Below are 11,047 nucleotides of genomic sequence, written 5' to 3'. Positions count from 1 at the left end.
AGCGACCCATAAACGACGGATCGGACGGAGACGGACGGATTCGACGGAAGAAGTAGCCCAATTTTCTACTTTTTCATCCGTCGTATCCTTTGACGACATTGGTTGTTAACAATAGATCAGTTCGATTTTCTGTTTCTGAGTGCACAACGGGGAATTTCAGAACTAAGAACTGTGTTCTTTTATTCTCCGATTTTATGAATTGTGAACTTTAATTGTATATTTGTGAAGAAAATGTAATAAAAGTAACATTTAATGATATATCTAATAAATTATATCAATTAAATACTCAAATTCTGTTATAGAGTTCAATTTTACTTTTATTCTCCGATTTTATGAATTGTGAACTTTAATTGTATATTTGTGAAGAAAATGTAATAAAAGTAACCTTTAATGATATATCTAATAAATTATATCAATTAAATACTCAAAATCTGTTATAGAGTTCAATTTTACTATGCCACAGTCATACCTACAACTCATAATTTTATATAAAAAATTGTTTTTAACTGAAGAGCAAGTACCAAGAGGGAATCTAGACGTGCATTTTATTTTATAAAAAAAAGGACAACAATAATAGTTAAAAATTTCTTGCATCAGAACTTCCTTAGTGCACATTCAGCGATAAAATAACGAACACACCTTGGAATTTGAAGTGAGCTGTCAAAAACAATCCGTCATACGACGTATTCTATGGTGATCTTAACATATTTTTGTAATTCTTTGGCGAAGTACCTGATCATTTTTCAGGTACTTCGCCAAAGAATTACAAAAATATGTTAAGTTAATTTTACATCTGAGTTTATGGAGTAAAACAGACCTCAAGAGCAGTTTAAATTATGTAATTGGAATTTAAAGTATTGGAATAATATGGGTTTGGGCTTATTTTTTGTATTGAAGTTTTCTTAAGGGGCCAACCCATAGAATCCGTCGCATGCGTTACGTTGAAGTTTTCAACTGACAGACCGATTAAATACACACGTATCGTATGCTATACGATTGTGGAATGGTCTTCCATTCGATATGCAGCGAATTATCTCACCAATCATTTTTAGGAAGAAGTTTTTCGTGTACCTTTCAAATCAAAATTAGTTTTATAATTTTCTCTCTTTTTTACTATAATTTTTTCATCTCTAGTTGTATTTCTTTCAAAATTTTTAATTTCTCATATGTTCATAATGAATTGTACATAATTTATATTTTTATTTCTTTTTGATCATAATTAAATAACTGTTAATTTTAAACACTTGGTAACTATCTCTAGATACCAGCAAAAGATGTTAATCTTATTGTATCATTTAAAAATTATTCAAATACAAATACAAATACACGTCATACATGACGGATACGTTTTATGAGTCGGTTCCCATAAGAACGTGTGTATTCTATCGGTTTCGCCTTTTACATCCAGATGTATTTTCAAATCTTAACTAAACGAGTGAATAACATAGACGGTCAAATATTTTATATAAATCAGAAGTCATTTGACTAAAGGCCCATCTATAATAATAGGCATGAGTACTAGACTGTGTCATTTTGAGGCAACTTTTCTTTTTCAAATAAAAAACAGGCTAAACATTATCGAAAATATGAAGATAAAAGTCTCTCAAAAGATGAGTTCTTAAAATTAATATTTAGAGGCGTCTATTTCTGATTTTCTATTTTCCATATACCTAAATAACATGGGTCAAAAATTTGTTTTTTTTTTCTTTGTAGTTTTACAAAAAAGCAATGTTAAAACTAACTGAAATTATGATTCTTAGTAAATTGAGCGCTCTACAAATATCTTCAAGACAATTTTTCATAGAGTGAGCCCCACTTAAAGTTCAAAATATATGAAATTATGACTTTTATTTTGTTGTTTTTTAAAAACAACTATTAGGTTTAAGTCTGTAAAGTTTCGAGTTCTTGGATCAAATAGTTTGGCTGGAATTTTAAACTGATCGGAAAAGTTCCGAAATCCCATGCTTTTCCCATTAGAAACTTCAACCGCTAGAAATATTATGTTAGAGGCTTCAAACTTTGGGAATAATTTTTTGTATATATTTTCAACCATATAAGCCATTGTTAGCACGGTTGCCGTTTTGGTAGGTTTTTTTGGCTTTGGTAGGTTTAAAGTCGATTTGGTAGGTTTTTTTAAGTCACCTTAAAATACATACTATTTTAAAGTTTTTAGAATGACTATTAAACGCTTTATTCTCAAGTCAGTCACTTACATTTATTTAATTCCATTCTTATAGATTACAAAATCTGTTTCTAAAAGTTGGAATTTCAATGCATTAGTAAGAAAAAATAATGTAGCTTCAAAACTTCAATTATAAGTTTATCCAAATAACGTCAGAAACTGACCAAAATTTGCATTTCTAACTAATGAACCTTGTTGTACCAAAACTCATTTTAGAGGAGAGGTCACTACATCTTTTAATTTAATTCAATCACTCCGCTTCAAAAAAACTTCAGAACTTCAGATCTTTGAAATACCAATTTTTAGTTTTGAAATGACAAAAGCAACGAAAATTTCTGAAGACCATCGAAAATCTTCGTAATGTTTTTTTTTTATTAAAAACTAGAAATTAACTTTTTTGTCTTCGTTTTGCTTCATTTTTATCTTTATACAGTTGAAACTCCATTAACCGGGATGATCGGGACCGAGCCCATTACGGATAATCGAAAATCCCGGATAATAGAACTTTTTTTTCAAGCTAAATGTATATGTTTTTAAGTTGTTATTAAAAAAATTATTTAAAAAACAAGAAAACAAACAAAAATATTCCATAAAACGTAACAATTAATTTTTTTTGTTTGAATACCTATATATCGTGGGCACAAAGCCAAAACCACGAATCTTGAATATTGTAGTTTTGAGAAAAAAGGCTTCAAAGTTTTGGAAACTCAAGCAATCTTATGGAATCTCGTGCAAATGAAATTGATATTTTAGGCTTCTAGGCAACAGATGGAGGATTAAGATCGATAAAAGGAATAGAGGAAGCGATAACAAGTAAAATGACTCAATAAAAGGAAAATGACAAAAAATGCAGATTCGCGGTTTTGGCGTTGTGCCGACGATATGTAAATTACAAAATCACGAGATTAATTACAAAAATTATGAACTTTGAAGAAAATTAAAAAAATTGTTGCATTATTGTGTGACGTTGTTTTTCTCCGATTTAAATAATGTAAATGCAGTGAAATAGAAATATAGATATCCTAATATGTTATTCCAGGACAATTCTACTTACAACAAAAAAAAAAATAAAAAAAAGACCCTCTACAAAAAAAAATTGAAAATCTTTTCTGTATATTTGACTGCCCATTTAGTATATTTTAGCTAAGTTTACATGGGCACACTACTTTTATTAAGTTCATTTGTCAAATCACTTTTTTGTATTGATAAAACTTTACGTGATCTTTTATTCGCCCTTAAAGCGGCCCATAGACACCACACTTGTATGCACACCGGTGTACTGAAAACGGTGTTGCATTTCGCCACACACGCCACACCAAATTGTACACACAAGAAATCTCAAAGAGGAAAAATCAGCAGTATTTGCAATCACGAATTGACATTTTACTGAAAAAACTTCCGACGCTCCGCACTCAACAACAATTTAGATGCAAAAACATAGTAATTGTGTGCGCGCAACTCCATAGACATCACACCGATTGAGACATCGACTCAAAAAAATCAAAATCTTTTGATTTTACTCGCTCCGTGTCTCACACCGAAAATCGGTGTCCAATCCAGCCCACACACATCACTCATTTCCGCACACCGACACAAGTGTGGTGTCTATGAGCCGCTTAACAAAGAAAATGCCACAACCAAGATGCTTGACTTACGGTTATCCAACTAAAACTGAATATTATTCCATACAAATCTAGATACAAAACATGCGTGTCTGTAAGATGCATATGCAATAGATACGAAATTCCGTTAGTTTGGAGAAGTGAAGGATCTTCCTCTGTCCTCATGTTACGGATAGTAGAATTTATTACGGGTAATAGAGTCTTAATAAATACATTTTCTTTATTGTCGAGAAAGAATGTCAAATAATTTCATCACGGATAATAGAGCGTCCCGGTTAATCGAATTCCGAATAATCGAGTTTCAACTGTAGTTGTAATGTACATATTTTAAATGTAGCTACCGTTTTCGAATTTTGAATTATTTTATAAGTTAAAAACAAAAATTCGAGATTTGGTAGGTTTTTGTATAATTTGGTAGGATTTCTGGGAAATTTTGGTAGGATTTTTTTGCAGCAGTGGCAACCGTGATTGTGAGCAAAACAAATTTCAATTTTTTTTAAATAACGACGAAATAAAAGTCACAATTTCAGATATTTTGAACTTTACGTTTGATTGACTTCAGTGCGGCTCACTCAATGTTTTTCATGTCTTGTAGACCGCTCAATTTACTACAAGAATAATATTTCAGTTAGTTTTTACAATGCTTTTTTGTAAAACTACAAAAATAAGAAAAAAAAAACAAATTTTTGACCCATGTTATTTATATGGAAAATAGAAAATCAGAAATAGGCATCTTCATATTTTCGATAATATTAAACCTGTTTTTTATTTAAAAAAGAAAAGTTGCCTCAAAATGACACAGCCTAATGAGCGCGCATGAGCTTATTTCAAAATGGCATGAGTATGTTGTCGAACATACACAATTCTTATGGGATAGCTGTAATGCGCATATGTGCGCTTCGTTAACTTTCGTTAAGGACCCAACCCATAGAATCCGTTGCGTGCGTTACATCGAATTTTTCAACTGACCGCTCGATAAAATACACACTTTCTTATGGGAAGCGACCCATAATAAGCGACGGATCGGACGGAGGCCGACGGATTCAAAGGAAGAAGTAGAATTATCCTTTGACATTGGTTGTCAACAATAGATTTTCCGTTTCTGAGTGCACACTGGGGAATTTCAGAACTATGAACTGTGTTGTTTTCTTCTCCGATTTCATGAATTGCGAAATTTCATTGTCCAAAGTCATACCTACAACTGATAATTTGTTATTTAAAATTGTTTTTGACTAAAGAGCAAAAACCTACAAGAAATCTAGTTGCGTATTTTATTTTATAAAAAAAAGAACAACGATAAGTTAACAACTTCATGGATCAGAACTTCCTAAGTGCACATTCAGTGAGAAAATATCGAACACACCTTGGAATTTGAAGTGAGCTGTCAAAAAGCAATCCATCATGCAACGCATTCTTTGGGTCATCCCTTTCTGTCCCATCCTTCAACTTCGACGGATTGATTAACGCAACGCCTAAGAATAAGAAGTACAGGAATGGGTGTTCGAAAGAACCAGTGCGGCATTTTTACAAAATAGTGTTAGTTACACAAGCACATATACATTGAATTCGTGGTAACTTGCGAGGGGCCCAGTAAAAGGTAACTTCATTTCAATTTAGGTAGAGTACGTTTTCACAAAAGATTCTCTTTTTGACACAACTGACTTATTCAAATGCAAATTGAATACCAAAGAATATTTTGTGCAAAATCATTCTTAGCAAGTTAAAAAAAATAACAACACACAAAGAGCGCCAAAGGGTTACAGCGCCTTACCTTCAGAGAAAAATAAATACGCTCTTGCTTGTGGGATTTCTAATTTGACAGCTCTGGTTAAAATTACACAATACACATACATGCACACGGCATGTGTATACATACCTATGTGCACAAACACAAGTAGAATGACAGTTCTGGCTCTTACTTTGACAGTTCTTAGATATGCCCCACAACAAAACAGAGTAGATGTAAAAAACACCTATTTCTGTACTTCTTATTCAAAAAAACATAATGGATGCAAGAGGGACGGAAGAATTAAATTAATTTTCACTTAATAAAAATGTGATGGGTAAACGAATAAAATGTGGAATAAATAAAAACAGTTTTAAAAATATTTTTTGTGCAATTCAACGTGTTTTTTCTACAAAAATTATGGACAACAAAAATGTAAATGGTGTCAGAAGGCTATCCACTCATTATGACTACTCTCTACTCCTCATGTTTTCAGAAACAGGACGAAGCAGTTCGTTGGATTTTTACAAAAGCCTATGAGAGCTCATGCCTATTATAGTTGGGCGTACAACCTTATTTTTGTAAACCTTATTTTTTTTGCCGAAAAAATGAAATACTTTTTTTTAATAAAAACGTAGTTTAACTTCTTTTGTTTGAAAAATTCTTAGTCAGATTTTGAACCAAGCCCCTTCCGAAATGAAATACTAGCTACGGGTCTCTACACTATACAGAGCATAATAATTTTAATTCATTCCAAGTTTTGTATTCTTAATATTTACTCAGAAAAGAATTTTATTGGTAGCTGACAAACGAAGGCGTGGCTAGCAGAAGATGCGCAGTTTAACAGAAATGTCTTTTGTTAAAGTTTCGCCTTACTTATGACGGTTGAATCAGTATATAGCCGATTTCAGAACTCGTGGTAGAAAAATTAACTTTGTGCGATATTTAAATAAACCTTACCTCGTAAGACTTTTATTTACGATTAGTATTATCAATTTCAGCGATAGTTAAAAAAAAAAAAAAAATACGTGTTAATGTGTCTCAATGGAAGAATTTGTTCCCATAGTTTTAGATAATTTTAAATCGTGCTACACAACATCTGATAATATATATCCCAATAAACAAAATCCCTTTAGAGTTCAAGTTGAAAGTAAGTGTTGTTTTTGTTAAATTAATTTAATGCATCTCAAGTAGCTAGCTATGTAGGATGTTTCCTGTTCCAAGGCAAAAGATGTTTTTGTTTATTTTTTGAAGTGGGACATATCTGGGTCCATGTGGGTGGTAATTTAATTGGACAGTAAGTAAAACTCCATAAACTCGAGTAATTTGTAGGTAGCACTAGTTTACAAAAAAATAAAAATTTTTTGGACACCAAGTGCCGTTACACTTTTCGTATAGATTTGAGCCCAGAAAACTCGAAAATCTTATCTAAAAAAATATTTATGGGTAGGTTTTCGAGATATGATTTTTTCAAAGTTTTTTGTCGTTTTTTCCAGCCTACTTAGTATTCGGGCTATATCTTGAGTAATAAATGACTAATCTGAACAGAAAAGATGGCGCCTGAAAGTTGAGTAAACAAGCAACAAACACTAGAACAACTTTTCTGGGTCACTCCAGATATTTAAGTGCAATGTATTAAAACATTTTTAAAAAATCGAGTTTTTAAGGGAAATTTCTACAAAAAAACTTTATTACTGAAAGAAAAAATCAAAATCTTTCGAATCCTCATAATTTAAAAAAAAAATGGTTTAAAAAGACCAAAAACAGTAGATTTTTAAAGTCCATACTTATTTTATCCAATTTTAGTGGTATTCAATTTTTGTGACCATTATGTTGAAAGATAAAGTATTTTTTTTTCTACTTTACATGTTCAATCATCATATAATAAAACGGCGAACGCGAATTTTGTGGTACAAACTACGCGGCCCACAAAAACCGAAGGGGCATAAATTATATACTCAACGATTAGAAATTTGCTCTAAAAGTGCAGAATGTAAATTTTGTTAAGTTTTGTTTAACCAAAATAGGTAAATTCAATAAATTAAAATTCGATTTTCTAGTAAAAAAACAAATCAAAACAAAAGCAACTGGAATATCTGTTGGAAAATTTCCATTTTTTATGGCTAGCGCAATTGTTTTGTGAAAAATAGTATACAAATTGTTTATTAGACCAATAAATAAGCTTTCTGCAACATTTGTTTTAATTTTCAAGCTCGAAAAACTATACAAAAATGCGTTTGAAAATTTTCACTTTTGTACTTTTTCACTTTTTGAGCCAATGTAGTTAAGGCTTAATTCTATTAAAATCGAGTCTATTACTAAGGCCTAATCCTTTGTAAACACTTTTAATTATAAAAAAAGGTAACCTACACCATTCATTTTTGCTTTGCAGTATTTTTATATAAAATCACTCAAAACCTGGGGTCGAATTACGGCATACGTTTATTAACGTATGGTTGCTATATGTCCCTATTTTTTTCTACTAATTAAATAGAGACACAAATAGTAAAAACGTAAACGTATGAGCGTAATCGTGTGCCGTTCAACAACGGCCACTTTTTGCAAAAAGTCAAAAAGTGCAAATTTTTAAACTCATTTTGAGACAGTTTTTCCGACCATAAAATTAAAAATAATGATGCAGAAAGCTTAGTTTTTGGTTTCAAAATCAGTTTTTGTAGTTTTTTCCAAAAACAAATAGCGCTAGAAAGAAATTAAAAAATATTTAATTTTGATATTAGAAATGACATAATTTGCGAAATATATGAATAACAATTTTAATAGCCTGATAGTAAAATAAAATTAAAAAAAAAAACAAAAACAAACAAACAAAACAACATCATTATAAACATCACTATATACGCTTCCAATTTAAATCAAAGGTATAACTACAACGGCCACTTTTTTGCAAAAAGTACAAAATTGAAAAAAATTCAAACTAATTTTGTGACACTTTTTCCCCACTGCAATATGTATCAAAATTGTTAAAATTCAATCATTTTTGTAAATACAATTTTTAGATAACGGTAAAATAAAATGTTGGAATTCAACAGGTTATTACTTTTGATCTAGAGCACATAGAAATTTGATTAAACTATTATGAGCATTCTGATACAATTACCTTTCATTTGGTATATCACACATAACGGTAGACCAATTACAAGCTGCACAATGTTAAATCAAGATACATACGAAAACACTCAAAACACCAGTGGATATCTGTTGCGCCATGAACAGTCACCAGTGTAGGAAGTACCGTAATCTCAGTCTGGAAATTCGACATTGTTGACTTTAAAAAATTTTACTTTTCTTGTAGGCATCAGAAAAATAAGATTGAACCGTCATGTGAAAGGTGAAACAATAAGCTTTCACATGGTATAAATGGTATAGGTTGTCAAACAAAAAAATTGATTTAATAGCATGAGAACAAAAAAATAAATGATTTTTTTGCTTTTTTTGATGAAAATACATGGAGTTCAAAAAATTTTAGCTCTTTTTGTAGATGTCTCACAGACCTGATATATATACATATTTTGAGACAGTAAGCTTTCAGATGGTATAAAATTTTTTATAGGTTGTCATTAAAAAAAATTGAATAAATGACGTGTGAAGATAAAATTATAGGTTTTTTTTGCTTTTTTTTGATGAAAATGATTGTTTTCAATAAATTATTTGTATATTTTTTGATCATTCTTATGTCGTTTTCGATTGGCTCTCCGGAAGCGTCCGGAATCATTCAGAAGCCTTCTGAAAGTGTTTTATTGACACGAATATGACAGCCAGAACGCTTCTCAGAAGAGAAATTCTCTTCTCGATTTAAAATCGGAATTCACTCAAAAAGCACTAACACATGTATATTTGAAAGTCAAATTAATCACACAATCAATGTTTTTTTTTTTTTTATTTTTTGAAATAAATTATTGTTTTCCGAAATAATTTTTTAATTAATTTTCAAATTTACTTAAAATACTTTGGAAGCCAACTTCTTCATTAATTTCTTCAGCATTAACATTTTTGAACAGTTTTAAAGATTTTTTTTGAAAGAAAAATAAATTAATATGAATATTTGACATTTGAAATTTCAAAGAAAAATACACAAACACAAAAAAAAATGAATTGAGTGGAAGCGATTTAAACTGTTTTATTAGATTTCAGAATGAGTGAATCCCTGAGTTTTTCCAATCGAAAACGACATTAAAATTTAAATATAGCTTTATTCTTTAGGAAATTTTATAAGCTTTTTAATGGTGTAATTTTTTAAAGCTTTTCATATTAAAAAATCGATATATTGATAAAAGAATATAAAAAAGGTGGTTTTTTTTTGCCTTTTTTGTAAATTTTGCTAGACTTCAAAAAATTATTACTTTTTTTCTACAAAACTTACAAATATAAATAAAGTTTCAATTTCTAGCTTAACTATCAAGCTATAACATGGCGTTATTATTTTATAAATTTGAATGCAAGAAAGTGGTCAAAAAAATAAAATAGTAATATTTTTTCGCTTTTTTTCAAAAAAAAAATGTATGAATTCAAAGAATTAATGAACAATTTAAAATATTGCAATCCACCTATACATGATCGGTCGTAGTTTCTTCAATACTTCCTTGATTTTTAAGATTGAGGTATCAATAAAAAGGTAATTTCACATTCAAAAAAATAAAATCTTTTAAAATATTATACAAAGTAAATCAAAAAAGGCTTAAACAGCAAAAAACCGCCTAAATATAGCATTTTTTACTGTAGTGATTGAATTTCTTATCCAAAAATTTTGAATTAAATGTTTTATTTTTAAGACAATTATATGCTCAATTTGACATATCAATTATAAATATAAGTCATTTACAAGCTTCCTGAGAAATAATTGAATTAGCAATTTTAAGCTGAATTCAAAATATTTGATCGGAAACATTTTATTTTCTTAGTTTTTCTGACCATTTGCATAATATTTTTATTTTCAATCAATAAAGTACTCAGGATGATTTAAAATGTTTTCTTATATAAATTATTGATTACACTGGTCAACAAAATTTAACTTTTTTTTTTGCCACAAGAACCAAAATATACTTTTCTAGTAGTTTTTGAGGTGCTGAATCCGAATCTGAAGTCAGAAAAATTTGATTGGCCTTCGTTTTTGAAATATTACCGTTAGAAAATGTCAAAAAACCTAATTTTGGCTGTTTTCGAGGTTCTGTTTTTATGTGGGGTAATTCATTAAAAACAAATTTGTAACGGTTATTATAAGAACATATATTCTTTTTTCAAAAACTGTTTAAATTTTCCCGATATCTCTTTTATTGCTCGAGATATCTTAAGTTTCATTTAATTAGTCAAAGAGAAACTAAACTTAATCTAAAGTTTAAGTCACTGGTCACAGAATTTTTGCCAAAAGAACCAAAATATACTTTTCTGAAGGTTTTCGAGTTGCTGAACTCAAATCCGCAATCGGAAAAATTCTATTAGCCTCCGTTCTTGAAATATAACCGTTATAAAAAAAAAACCTTTTTTGCATTTTATAACGGT

Source organism: Episyrphus balteatus, chromosome 1 (assembly GCF_945859705.1).
Source record: "Episyrphus balteatus chromosome 1, idEpiBalt1.1, whole genome shotgun sequence".
NCBI classification, from domain to species: Eukaryota; Metazoa; Arthropoda; class Insecta; order Diptera; family Syrphidae; genus Episyrphus; species Episyrphus balteatus.
Note: the sequence above shows the minus strand (reverse complement) of the source record.